The 15,381-nt window shown below is 38.4% G+C and overlaps 1 protein-coding gene across 6 annotated transcripts in view; it reads left to right on the top strand.

Moving 5' to 3' along the window:
* Positions 1 to 15,381, top strand: part of LOC110989331 (ly6/PLAUR domain-containing protein 6-like) — an 89,614-nt gene that overhangs the window by 40,995 nt on the left and 33,238 nt on the right. The window contains exon 1 of one of the 6 annotated variants that reach the window (XM_087147672.1): positions 6,256 to 6,543. The exons of the other annotated variants lie outside the window; for them this stretch is intronic. The gene's annotated coding sequence lies outside the window, so the exon portion shown is untranslated. Of the gene's footprint in view, positions 1 to 6,255; positions 6,544 to 15,381 lie in introns of those variants that run through there. 6 annotated transcript variants of the gene reach the window in all.

Raw genomic sequence — 15,381 nt, 5'->3', positions numbered from 1 at the left:
GGTACAGGTATGTTTGTTAAAAATCAACATACAAATATATACATGTACATACATGTATGTAAGTGGGCATACATGTATATGGATTTCATGTGGGAATATTTGAAAGGCATTTGATGTGAATGTTACATGGCATCATATTTTGTGCAATTAATTTGCTCTTCCTTTTCAATGTACCGTTATGTACAGTGTGCATGTATTTGATATCCCTGTTGGTAATATGATATCAAGCATGCTTTCCCTCACGAATGAGGGTACTGTTTCCTGTGTTGTAACAAGAGGAAGACTGTTCATTTGGGGGGTTCTCTTCAATTTGTTAACTCTTGTTAACAATTTGAACTTCTGAGAAAATGCTAACTTGTCTACTTTCATGTCATTTAATTTCAGTATATAATCATTGTTAAGTTATAGTTCAGACAGCAGTATATGCTAAATTTTGGTAAATTTGAGTGCTGAACTAGTTGTAATTTCCAAGCATTTTTTCAAAAATTACATCACCTTTGTTTGTTCATACTATACCTGCAAATTGCATTAGCATTGAAAACAAAAGAGCATCACAGTCTAAAAACGGTAGAAGAAAAATTCAAATTAAGGTTGAAATGGGACACATGCATGTAGGTGCATTTCCGAGAAATGTGTAAAAAATGCCCTCTGCATGGACCCTTTTTGTAAACAGAAGGGGGGATGCCAAAGAGGAATATTTTGTTTGGGGCCTACAGCTTGACCATTTCACAGAAGCCAGTTTAATGTTCATACTCAGCCTTCCATTAGACACGTTGTAGCTACCACTTCGTCTTCATTTCTGCTTCCCATATTCATTGTACAGATTATGAATTTGTCCACATTGTGTACATTATCAGCACATGTACACTGCATACATACATGTACATATGGATAAATAAGGACAGGGAACCTTACAATGAATATCGTACATGTACATGTAGTCTTAAGGTCTTTACTAGTCCATCAGTATTTAGACCAGGCTTTTGAACATTGTGAATATAATCTGTAACACAAAACGAATGTTGTGTTTTTCAGCAGACAAACACCGAACGGTTTTGGGAAACTCTTTTGGTTTGATGAAAATGAAGTTGGAATGGGCGGGAGTCAGACAGCTGTCATTAAGTCCGCAGTTCAAAATTTAACACTCACAGTATATGCAGGGCCCAATCATACGGTACATGTACCTTAGAAAATTACAGTGCATTTACCGGCACGGAGCAGGCCAGAATCAAATTCTGCTCTGTGTGACCGTTCCAGCAGCGCATTACAATACACACCCACACGCTTTCCCTTTCACAAGTTTGGCATTTTGCCTGATTCCCCTAAAATAGAGGGGCTCTGTCACACACTTTACATGTACAAAGTATATGGTTCGTACTGCTACGGCTCTTACCCCTACGGGTGGAGTTGCTAGCATTTTCAGCAGATGGCATTTTTTCATCAGCCGCGCACAGCGTGTACTGGTGTGAACAATGCAATGAGCCAAACACTGTAGACAATCTATAGATGCAGATATTTACTCTAGCTTTTGATGGACAACTTCAAACGGTAGCTGTTTGATTGATTTTTTAGCGATTTTTAATGAATGAAAAGTGTTTTCGTTATAATGAAAACACTATTATTTTTTTTCATTATAATGAAACCACCTGGTCGCGTGGTCTGATGTCAACAGCCCCAATTTTTGCGCAAACGTTGCAGGGATTCAGGTCATTATACATGCACATGTACCTACCAATTTTCAAGCGATGCTGGCAAACTTTGCCACAGACATCTCTTCAAAATAGATTTTTGAAATTGTCCAACCTGTTGGTAGATTGAGTGGGCTCAAATGTCGCATGGTGTCACCATTGTATGATTTGAGGAATACTATAGTGTCAAAGACTTACACAGTTGAAAGTAGGTTTGTATCTATCATCAATTTTAAATTATAAAGCACTTCTGGTTTGGACCAGTTTCGACTGGAAGTAAGGGTCAAGCGAAGTAACGTACACGAGAAGAAATGAAGACTGAAGATTACGCTTATGACTTGGTGCAAAAGGCAAGCTGCAGGAAGTCACGGTTGATTTTATGTGGATTTTTAAAGATTTAACATGAACAAATGGTTAAACACTTGTAATTTGACATTTGACAACGTCATCAGGACAGTATTTTTGTAGAAAGTTTAGGCTTTAGTTTGTGTAACTTTGATGAAGTTGCAAGATTGCCAAATACCATCTCAGCTCCTTGTGCATACAGCTCGATGCTGACACTATTCGGTGCAAAGCGGCTCAATCAATCACATACCCTCACAGGTACCCAATTACTCCTGGGGCATGGCGAGAAGCAATGAATGACAAAGTGCCTTGCCCAAGGACACACTCACCATGACCCCAGGCTGGATTCGAATCTGCAACCTGCGACTTTACCTGCCCACTGTGAATCCAATACTCTTAGCCACAAGGCCACAGCAACCTGTCACTAGAGGCACTTGACAATTGTGTGACATCATCAGTACATGTTTTGAAGAGTACATTATCCCAATAGACTAACACCATTCAAATCAACTCAATATCTACATGTATTACCACTTTTAAACAATAAGTCCACTTCCAGTTTCGACTAGAAGGAATGGTCTTATGATTTGACCCACACAAGATGCATTAACCAATTCATGCCGGGGCATTTTTCAATGTTGATGATGCTGGGCCGACACGACTATTATTTTTTCCGTTTTCAAAATCTTTCAAAAATTCATCATTTCATGTAACGGTTGTTTATAGCCGCACGAAGTAATCTTCAGGCATTACTCTTAGTTGACCATGTGACCTTCATTGACGGGAGTATTTCAGCCAGGCCTGCAGCCTTGTAAAAAGAGCCCAGATCGTGCGGTGTTATGTAACTTTCTTTTGTTCACGAACCTGGCTCAGTGCACTGCTGACTTCTTTTCATGAGGACATTCACAAAGTAGTGCTTGGCAAATTGGATATGCAGAAGGCTGATTTGCTTCTTACATACTGGGCAAAGAACTGTTGAAGATGACGATTTGGAAAACAGCTCTTCTAGGCATTCCAATCAACCAGTGTGCTCACGCTGTGTTTCGGTAGATCTGTTGAAGATTTTGCAGCAGTACTTGCAAATGAAAGAACTATCATCTGACTGAAAATCCTGCCCCATTGTCAGAGTCGTTGTTTGCCTAAGACACCCGAAGTTCCTCTGCACAGTTGCCTTGGCTTTCTCCTCTTCCCTGTCAAGAGTTATAAAGACCAGCATGTTTCCCTTTGGAAGGACAACCACCTCTTTTTGAAATGTTCACCTTTTCACAAATGAAGCAGGGGCCTGTTGGAGGGTGAGGGGGGGGCAATCATTTGGCACAGGATGTGTCTTAGCAAGATGAAGATTTCAACTGCAAAGATGGCACATGAAGGGATGGTGGCGATGTGGCCCATTGGTTTCTACATTGATTTTGTACTTAGCTTTTGTCTTCTCTTGATTTTCTGAGCAAGGCTTAGGTTGCCTGTTATGGATTTTCCATAGATTTACTCTCTCAGCACATATTCTGCATAATGTCTGGAGATTGTGTATGTGATCCATAATCAAAGAGCCACTTTCCAATAGTCTGTCAATTAAAAGTGGTAAATTTACTTGCTTGTATCCTTGAAACTTTTGTCAAGAGTAGCTTTGTTCTTTCCTTTTTTATTGGTATGCAGTTCCAGAACTATTTTTTTATTTAAGATATTAAAAAGTGACAAATTAAAACAAACGGTTTCAGTGTAAGAAAACAATTTCAAATTTTCTTTCAAAGCCTTTCAAGTAAAAGTGATCCACATGTTATGTAGTTTTTGAAAGTACATGTACATTGTAATCTGAAAAGAGGACTATTTCATTTATCAACCTACGAGGATGTTGTTTAAAATACCAGTCATTTAAAAGTTTTGACAATACCGCACCCAACCTGTTTATATATCAGAAAGTGGAGGTTATTTTGCACTGCTGGGAGGTCATAATTTACCAAAGAATATCGAGTTAAAGTGCTTGTCGCCCCGCATTTTTTTGTAGTCAGGCGGTTATGCGATAGTCAGTCGGGCAGATCGCCCACGCGTGATATACATGTACATGTACATTTAGTAGTCTGGCACTGGTACCGCGCTTACGCGGGCTACCGAAATGGCAGTTCAGGCTGAAAATATCACCCATGTAAAGTCCACATTTCTCAAAAACCTTGGGGTTTGCACAGAAGAGAATATACAGTTTGTAAGATGAAGAGTTGTTTTGTGATATTATGTGCTGTTTTAGGCTAGGAAAACTCTAGGTCATATAGAATTTTCATCTGTAAATCTTACCTCGCCAGAAACACAAAATCGGAGCAGCTCAGTTTAGCTTTAAATTTTGCGCTTAAGAAATCCATTTCAGTTCGCTTCTCCTGTTGCACTTGTCAGTAAAAAGTGTAAACGTGTGGGAGTGGTCGAAAACATTCATCAAAATCGTGAATATACAGTATTATCATGACTTTTAGGCAGTGTTTACAAAATGGGTCAAGATTCATGAATTATGCAACTTGCCCGTACTCGTCAAAAAACTGACGCATGCGTACAAGAGGTGTTCCCTGTTTAATACAGACGGAAACAGCGGTGGTATATTCTATGGAAATAAATTCCAACATTTGAAATATGAGTTGTACAGGATGTAGTGTTTATTTAATGTTAGTCTGTTTATAATAATTGATCCATTTGAAAAGCAATTCACACAAACTGAAAAGAATCAGAGCGAATAACATGTTATTTGTTTATCTTTATTGTCAAACAAATCTACAAAAATACATGATGATCGTTCGTAAATTTGTAGGATGGCTATAAAATCAACTTTGGCTAATAATTGAAGTTTTCCAGCTGGAACCCTGCCCACTGCACATGCACTGTACGGAGTTACTTGAATTGATCACTGCTTGCATGTAACCCTGGAACCGGAAGTTAATGCACAACTTCAGCAGTTGTCCAATGGGATCCTGCAAATTGTTGTGCATCTGGATAGTCTTCTCTCGCTCCCTGTTTTGTTTTTGAAGCGTTCTTATTTTTCACCATGTGTGTATGCTTCTTTCGTCTGTTTTCAGTCATGTTTGATGTTAGTCATCGTTCTTTTGATCCATCCAGCCCTTTACTCAAATTGTTTCAAAACAAGTCCATCAGTGCTGTTCCCAATTAAGGTGAAAATATCCTCTTTTGTACATGTACACATGTGCCCAATTAAAGTCAGCTTATAAGAACTTTGTACTTAAGCAATGAACAGAAGTTGCCATGGACTATTTGCTCTCAGTGGGTAGCCCCTTGTATCCTGCTATGTCTTATTAAACTTCACAGCAGTAAGTTCACCTTCATACTGTATCAGTATACATGTACAGTGTATATGCACAGCATAACATGTTCACTTACCTTTTGGGTGGTACAAGTGGAGTTTATTTCAACATTGTTAAGGGTGGGGACACAGGAACTTCCGGTACTTTAACTAATGAGTTTTGTTTTTAGGATACTCTACAGAGAGTATGGTTTGGGATAATGTCATTAATGTGCATTCATAACTGTAAAATTATAAATATCAAAACTCCTCGGCTGTTTTCACATAAGGCTAGCACAGGCGCTTCTGTTTTCATCACTACACATGTACTGTGGATGCCTGTTTATAGAAATTTGTAGAATGGTACATGTACATGTATTTTCACATGTCCATGTACTTTCACATGTCCATGTACTATACATGTCCAAAAGTTTGTGAAGCTTTATTCACAGCAGACTTACAATCTTGTACATGTGGTTGAAGCACACTGATGTGGATAATTGTAGGGTTGAATTTTCTTAATGTACATGTACATGTGCATGTACGTGTACATGTACACAGTGAATGCTTTAGTGTCTGATTTAAAGTTTAGGATGTTTCAGAGCATGTCCCATTTTGGGGATCAAATTCATGGTCACTGAAATGCACCTACCTGTATGTTCAGTACACTTGCTCAAATTGGGTCCTCAATCAAATTCAAATCTTGCATAATACAATGTACTTATACTTAAAAGATAATGTACATTGAGCTTTTGAATTGTAGCTGATATTTAATCAACTAAAATGACCAGATCCATGACGCAAATCAAACACATGTGTGCACATTTTGGTTTTCACCGAAGTACTTCTAAGATTCAACACCCCTACTTTCACAATAGATCCATCCACTTAGCTACACTACAGTCATGCACACAATCTCGTCAATATCATTTTTCATATAACTAGCAGTCTGCCAGACGTTTTATGATCCCCACTGTCCAGAAGGCTTTAGATATTTTGCCGACCCTCACACTAACACAAGTTTCACAAGGCCTCTGGCTAGGGAACAGTTGTGTCTGTGTACTCAGAGACTCCAATTCAGCTGATGTTACATACATGTACATGTGGTATGCATACCTGGAACAAATGTGGTAATCCTAACTTCAGTTGCTAAGGTCAGTCTCAGTGCTTCTGGAGAGTTAAGTTTGAACTATCATTCAAATGATTGGCTGTTGGTGAGTTCCTTTCGTCACTCAGGTGAGTGCAAGGTTCATGTCTACATGTACATACACGTTATACTGTGTTGACATTTCTTTTGTTTTTATCTACATGCATTTCATACTGAATTCCAATCATATTTTCCGTTGTAGAATTCTTTTGTATTGTACAGAACTACATATATTCATTTGTCATGCTCTCTTCTAAAATGCATTGAACATTACATTGACATGCATGTACACATAGTGAACATATGAAGGTCACGGGCTTTTCATACTTTCTATTACTGTACATGGTACATGTATAGCAGTACTGTCAGTGTTACCCGCGCTACAGACACACAGTGCATTGTAGTTCATAATTAGGACAGGTGTATTTCGTTTCAGTACTGCTTGTTCATGTAGCAAAGAATGTGAACTCAGCATGCTCGGCTGAGAATAAATGAAGTGTAAAAACTTTGACATTTACACTAAGTGCATAATGGCATTGGCAAATGGCAGAATACATGTAGCTACCAGTATGCCAAATACGTTTTTCACATTGTTTCATGTACCGGTATGTGGTACCAGATACTTCACAAACTGTGATAAAGAGGTTAATACATACATGTAATCTGTACACACTGCATTAACTTTCAGAATTAGCTTGCTTGTATCTTATACTAATTGTGTCTAGAGTGATGAGTAATTGATTTCATGAGCCAGCTACAGAGGACATTGTCCTAAATCCTATCTCCTCATCTGTCAGTGATTTCTTTCCTTTCCACATTCCTTCCATCCTTCCCATGCACAGCATCTGCTGCAAGGGGACTTTACATGTATACCAGTATAGTGGCACTGGCACCACTGGTTATGGTTTGTGTGGGTAACTATTGGGAATACTACTGTTTTGACAGAGATGCATGTATCAATGGAAGCGTACTTGTTCATGCTGTATTTTAAATGGAAATTACCTGGCTTTCTGATTAGTAACAATACATGTACATGTACCTGAACATGTATGAACGTACATGTACATCTGATGGATTGGAGTAAAATTTCCTATCTTTTCAAAATTCTCTTTATTTGTGCAAAATTTCTTGAAAGTGATTCTAAAGTTTAGTGTCTTGATCTTTGAATACATGTAAATATCGAGTCTTGAGTTTTGAGTCTCCCCACTGCCTCATACTTGAATCAAGAGATTTTTCAAGATGAAGCAATGTATTTGTACTGCATATCCATCTACTCACTAGCCAACTCCAATTCAAGATTTGCATTATGTTCTTTTGATGGCTTTGAATCAGTTAGATGTATTGTACATTGTTTCAGAATCGCTTGGCTGCTGTATCTTAGTTGCCATTTGTACGGACCTTAGGCAATGATGCCCAAACATTATTATCTGGCAACATAGTGGTTTATTGGTCAAGAATCACATGATGTGCCACAAACACATACTTACTGGATCTCAAGAAAATGAGTGATGTTCACTGAGATGCTATAGTCATGTAGTGCCAGCATAATCCCACAGGGAACATTATGTACCTTGATCTCTTGTACGGTTGAAATTGTCATTTCTACGTGTGACTTTGGGACAAAGTTGTACAGACATGCTGGTACTATGTTAGTTCATGTACCTACATGTGCATGAGATGCGCTGTGGGGGACAGTGAAGTGTACAGGTACATGTGTATCTGTCACAACTGTCATTTTCATTTACATTGTTCATTTATTATTTTTAACTGGGCCAGTTTCATAGTAATGTCACTGTACCTGACTGTTCAGGAGATGACATCAGGTTGGTTTTAAAGAAGAGGTTTTCTCTCATTCCCAAAACATGATCAAAAATTTGATTGGCACAAAGTAAAATATGGAATGTTACATGTATGTGCGTGTGCAAATACGGCAGTTCTGCATCGTGCAAGGCACAACAGAGAGACCCTGCAGATGTTACCCACAAAAGACTTAGATGTAGATAGCTTTCTGGAAAATTCCCTTGGAAATTTCTAGACAAATGATGGAACCCAGCAATCTTTCAACTAAACTTTTTTCAACTAAACACTGTTGGTGAAGAAATTTTAGTGAAAGAGATACATTTTGATAGAGTAAAATGTACTAGTACATGTACATGTGTGTATTTCACTTTGTTCCCTTGCAGTTGTAAAATTTACCATGATAAGTGAATAACAAAACAATTATTAGCGCCTGTTTTGATGGGGTCCATGGGTTTTATACACCCTTGTGGATACATGTAGATGGCACCTGGGCTTCGCCTGGGTGTCATTTCTCCCTTTGGTGTACAAAACACCATGGCCCCAACATACATGTACATGTAGCAGCAAGAATTGTACAGTCAGGTACATGTACATGTACCAGTGCCACATTCAGCATCCTACAGCTAAACCTAGGATTCTCCGGTGTCATCTCCCAGAGCTGTCACATGCATGCGCATACATGTACATGTACATGTACTCCTAATCTAGGCACTGAACACATTTTCTCTGTTTTGTTAACTACATGTACATGTAGTTCATGCATGAGAATGTGTAAACCTAAGTACTATGATGTACTGGTACACATAACTGTAACTTATCTGCAGAGAACCTGTCAATGCATTCTGACTGAGGGATTAAGGGATGGATGAGTGCTGGAGGTAACTGTGTATTGAACTTAGCCACTGTATACAGCCTGCACTGTAGAAAGTACATGTACATGTACACTGTAGTTTAGTCCCGTAGTGGGGGGTCTCATGAGCTAAGGGCCTGGCAACAAGAAATGGACCCAGTCAAAGCAAAAATGAAGCTGGTATTAAAAGCATTAAAGAAAGTCCAAATTAGTAATTGACTGTTGCTATGGTATCTTGTAATTTATAGAAGCTAGGATTATCTGTTGACATAAATCCTAAGCCAGAGCCACTTCATTACAAAGTAATCCTGGCATCAAGTGTTAAATGACCAATCATTGCTACTGCTATATACTGGGTGTACACAAATGTACATGTAAGAGCAGTATTGATGCTTGGTGAATCGCTGCTCCAAAAAGTATTTTAGGCAAATGATTCTGCATGTGTTTGTGGTTTTGCTGCAAAATTGACATCATAAGCAGTTAACCCTAACTGCCCAAAACCTGCCATACTCCAACAGCAGGTTTTGGCAGGTTTTGGCAGGTTTGGTACCGTACCTTAGGAACCTGCTGTTGAATTTTGTGAGACTTGGGATGAAAGGCCCAGGGAGATGGTGTTGGATTCTGTGCGAGTTGGGACACACAGGAGTCATTGTGTGCAGTGTCTGACTTGCTATACCAATTGTTGGACTATGCTTGATTTTGTCAGGTTTGGTACTGTTCAATGCAAGTCATCCTATACTACATAGACCCATCCATACCATATCACTCAAACTCCAAGGGGCTCATTCTGTTGGAGTTTATCAGGTTTGGTACACTAACCTGCATGTACTAGTACATAGACGAGTACATGAACCTGTTGGATTTTGTGAGGTTCAGTATGCTTTTTAGTGCAGGAGCCTAGGGGGTTAGGGTTAAAAAGAATGTATGTAGCTTTTGCATGTCCTGTCATGGACCATTTCACTGTGCAGTTACACCTGTTGAACATTAATTTCTACAAAAGGTATGGATTCTCTTTCCGTATTCCTAAATTTACATGTACATGTACAGTACAGGTACATGCATTATACTACTAATAAAACAGTTCATGTAGGAAAAATGGTACAAAAATGATGGATGTTGTATGTGTTATGAAGGAAGTCTTATTATTTGACTTAAGGAATATAATAAAGACACTTCTTTGACAGTACTGCCCATATGTATTAAACCATGAAAAAACACTCCAAGTCAAGCCCCATAAAATAATGGTGTTATAAAGAAAAGTACAGTGGTGCCTCTGGCCACTTTCAGTGCAAAGAGATTCATGTAGCCAGCGGCCCACCAGTACACGTATATTGGAAGAAGTATCACCTGTAATTGGGGAAGTAACAAGTAGAAGAATTAACATCGTCAGTCTTGGGTAAACATGAGCATTCAAGTCCTAAATTCTGTAAGTGTATGTTGCACACAGTATCATTGGCTCTCTGGAAGAAAACTTCTGGCCGCCACATGTGTACATGTATGATCTAAAAGGTGATTTGTGACACTCTACAGTTGGGCCTTACTTTAGCATATACTGTACCCTGCGGTAAAGTAGATTTGATTAAGCTCAGCTAGAACAAAACAACATCATGTTCAAAGATCAAAGTCTGGAGTTCACTGGTTGATAGTAAGGCATGACCTCAGTAAGCAAGTTTGAAAATAAACACCTACTTGTATTGACTTCTTGTCAAATTTTAACTGATAACATTCAGTTGACAGGTGTGCATTCCAGCAGTGTTAAACTTACCATTCATCTCAGTTGTAGGGACTATACATAAGTATGTTTAGGTACTTCAAAGTTTGGTGTATGTACGTGTACATGTATGTTGATTAAACTTACATTTATACAGCCTTAATGTACATAATAACTCAACAATACAAAATACATGTAAGTTAACAAAGTATAGGGTAACATTCCATTTTACGCCTTGAGTGTGAGATCTTGGCAGGTACAATAAGCCTTTTGTGAGTTAAATTTGATTACAGTGTGGTACACTGAGTTTTGCACATAAGCATAACAAATTGAATTTCTCAGTCTAAGGACACTCTTGCTACATGTATATCACGTGATTGGGGCAGGCTTTTGCACCACCATCTCTGTAATGGACTGGTTCCTGTTTGCCCATCTTATCCATTGAAAACACTGTATTGGTGCAAGGCATCTCTCATGTAACTAAGCAAAAGTGCGCCTTGAATCATGAGGTACATTGTATAGCAACTGAACATGTATATTTAGTGTGGAGTATTCAAATTTATGGTTATTTAGCGTGGATTTGAAGAATTCAGTGTACCGGATATTATTTGAATTTAACTTGCAAAGTGCTTATTATCCCTGCTGTGTGGTACAATTTAGATGCAAATCAAGTGTTTCTTCCATTACGTGTTCTCATGCAGTTCTCAACATGCTGAGTTCCCCAAACTATATAAGATTATTCTGAGGTATTTAACAAACAGCAAGATTATTCTGAGGTATTTATGTTAGTACACTTCACGTTTACAAGTACAATTAGATGGTATGTTCTGAATATAAATTACTAGAGAAAGCTGTCAATCTACTTGTACATGTAGGCTACAGTATAGGAGTTCACCCATCCAAGACCATGAGAGTAGCCCCTCTGAGTACAGTGAGTACTGAGTCCAAGGGCAGATCCAGATCCAATTTTTTGTGGGGGGGGGAGCTTGTTTGGAAGGCCAACAATTTTGGAAATCTTTTCAACTAATCTTGAACGGCCTGTATATGAGTTGAAGCTATGAGGTGTGACAGTTTGAAGGCACATGTAAGTCCAGTACCTACTGTGAAATCAGAAAGTGGTCTGACTTTCTGGTAAGAAACATACATGTATATGTTCCAGGAGTTACTTGTTCCATATCTCCTTTTTAGGACAGTCTGGGAGGGGGAGCAATTATAGTCTCATACAGCCATGGTTAAGAAATGGGGAGGGGGTACAAGTAAATGTACACATCCTTCCCACCCTCACATTATTTGCCCTTAGATATTATGCATGTTACAGTGTAGAAAGTGTAGTGCCTGTCTATACATGTACATGCACAATGTACAGTACATGTATGTGTTCATTTTCTTACAAGTCCCTGACCATTTTGGCCTGTGAATACTTACTGTTACCCCATACCTGTGGCAGTTTTCTGTATCCCTTGTCCAAACAGCATTCTCTAATGCTTTAGCTACCATCAACCAAAATATCCCCCAGAAAAATCCACATTGGTACCCATGGTGATTGCTAAAGTACAAACTACAATATCATTCACTTTGAAGTGAAGTCGTCCATTAGCAGTATCAGGTTACCCAGACATGGACCATAGCTAGTTAGGGATGAATTTGCTGGGGGGGATATTTTTGCACACTACATGTACATGTGTACATGTGGGAAGATATGCAAAGTGCCAAGTTTTGATGGTGCCATGTTTCCAGGATGGCTGGCAAGAGGGTTAGGGACTTTCAGAGCATGGGAGACTTGCTTTGGGCAGGGAGAAAGAAACCTTACCTCCATATGCTTTGGGGAAATAGTGCAATGATTGTGATAAGAATGGATTATTCTTGCTACTGGTTAACAATACACCAAAACAAATTACATTTACATGTACTTCATGAAGAGTTATGAGAACTTTATTCAGCGTTCAGGATTTTTTAAAGATTGCAAATTGCACCTTGTAATATTATGCGAAAAGTGCCTGCTGACCTACGGTACCATTATTGATAAGCATACAGTAAATTCTTGTTAACTCAAAATTGGATTTCCATTTATAACTCAAGCTTTGTTTACCTGTACTTCGTAGTTATACTTTAACCCAGTCAAGAAAATAGGATATTACTTTCATGAATACCGCCATAACTCCAAATGCCTCTATGATATCTCTGTATAAAAGTTTCATTCGCACAGTATGAAAGAAACCATCAGTGAAACAGAAACAAGCGATCACCCAACTCTTCCATGGGTTATCTCTCTCAACGTATGTATGTTCATGTACATGTACTTCATCATGTCACAATGGGATACAGTGTGCATGCCATCATTGATCAGACAGACTGAAGTCCAGGCATTCCTGCTCATCCATTTGTAGCCCATGCACTGCTGGTAGCATTCCAATCCTGGCTCATCCTTGTGGTGGCTATTTGACCACAACAAAAACATAGCTTTCCAAATCAGCCATGATCACTTTTTTCTAGCTCATATGCATTTTGCATAGGCAGTGCATGCCCATGCACTGACAAGAAATAAAGATTTTCCACACACATTTACTCGATCATGAGTGGAACATGGAATAATCTAGTATACATGTACATGTATCTGTATCTGTGTCCAGTATACTATGAGACTGATTGGTATACAAGATACGGGCATACTTTATTATGCCATGTTCCATGATGATGTCAAATTTCTTGTTGAACGGTGGTGCCTTCATTGCTCAAGAGTTCCTGCTTTGTAGAGCGTATTTCAGTTGACCATGCATCAAGATAAAGTGCCTCAGTATGCTGTTCAGTGCGCCAGGCTCAAGATTCTCAAAGATTTTTGGTTTTTCATTTTCTGACAGATCCAATTTCAAGGCTTTTGCTGCAAAGTTGTCAGTCTGTGGAGTATTTTTAGGTATTTTTTGGTTTTCTTAGCATCAATTCTGTGCTGAATGAACTGCAGAACAGTTTGGTAGATTTTTATCATCAGTCTTCTTTACTCATGCCATCCTGAAAACAGTCAGGGAGCCTTGAAACGTAATGTAATGAGTGCGCATCTATTTAAAGGTTATCGGAAATGGAAAACATTTAGTAAGTAAAGTATTTCAAAATAACAATAAATACGTAACCAATTCAAAAACATCATAAATTCAATGTTTTCCCTATTAATCGTGACCCCAAAATGAAGAAAAACATCCTGCATTTCCCCACCCACAAAAAATCCCCTTTTGGCCGTTCGCACTCCCAGGCTGATATGATGTCGTCAGCAGAACGCTAACATGTACAGTGTACATAGTACATGTCCATTGCACACCGTACATGCAGCATCGCACGCTTGCAATAGACCATGTTGTGTTCGATGAAGCTCGGCCCACAGGCAAACACTGTCTCAGTTAAAGAAATACACGATAGGACTGTATCTTTTAATTTGTACCTTGAGAATTCAAGTTTGCTTGAAGGTAAATTCATTAACCCTAACAGTCCTCAATCCTTCACCTGTTGGAGGACTGAGGACTGATAGGGTTAATGATGACTTGATGAAACACTTTTGGATAAGGCTGATATGAAAACTTGTGAAAGTGAAATTTAGATTATAAAATACACCAATAGGATCAATAAAATAAGAAAATTAAACTGCTTATTTTGAGGAGATAAATTCAAATCTTGAGTTATTTGAATTAATTGCTTCACAGTGGGGTCCCTTATGCACTCTATCACTTTTTGTATTTTTCTTTTAATTACATGTAAGTAAATATCTTCTTTAGCCAATTATAAGATCTATATAAGAAAATAATAATACACATTATTAATAAAGAAGAAAAAAGCTTTGGGGCTCAAACAAAATGCTATATTCATTACACAAATATAGACCTCAGTTGTTGAAACCAATGTAGCAAACCCATCTGACAATTTATGTTGATAAATTCAAGTTGACCAGTTTGAAACAGGTGTAGCCTACATTTATTTACCGGTATGTACATGTAGACATGTGTACATATTGTATATCATGTTTCATTATGCCTTCACATAATGACTGACAATAAGGTCATTAGGGCAGTTTCACTGTACGGGTATGTATCCACTGTGACTAGAAGAACTTGGGTCCTGTTTCCTGGAGGTCTTTTCAGGGTTTTATAATTGAACTGTTCAATTCAACCATTAACCCATAACAATTGAACAAGCAATTACCAACCAAAGGAATGTTTTTATTTCCTTAGATTCAACTTGTGAGTTGCTGTTCACTGTTTGTACCTTGTGAGGGTGCTGTAACCAGTCAGAAATTTTGCATCTGGAAGTTACATGTACACACACTTTATGTCTTGCAATACCTCTAGTTCACAACAATGCGGATTTGATGTACATGTACTAGCCTGTCATGTATTAGTGAACCCCATTTTGTTTCAGCCAACCAGGATAAGAACCAGCAAAAAGTATATAATGACAAGCATATGTAGAAATATGTGTACTGTGTACTCGTGAATGCTTCCGGTATATTTATTAAATGATGTACATTTACATTGGTTGTCTTGAGTGATTGTCTTGTGATGATGGGATTTTTCGGTGATGTAT

Source organism: Acanthaster planci, linkage group LG17 (assembly GCF_054643075.1).
Source record: "Acanthaster planci isolate LZ-2023a linkage group LG17, COTS_SCS, whole genome shotgun sequence".
NCBI lineage: Eukaryota > Metazoa > Echinodermata > Asteroidea > Valvatida > Acanthasteridae > Acanthaster > Acanthaster planci.
Note: the sequence above shows the minus strand (reverse complement) of the source record. Positions and strands in the feature narration are given on the sequence as shown.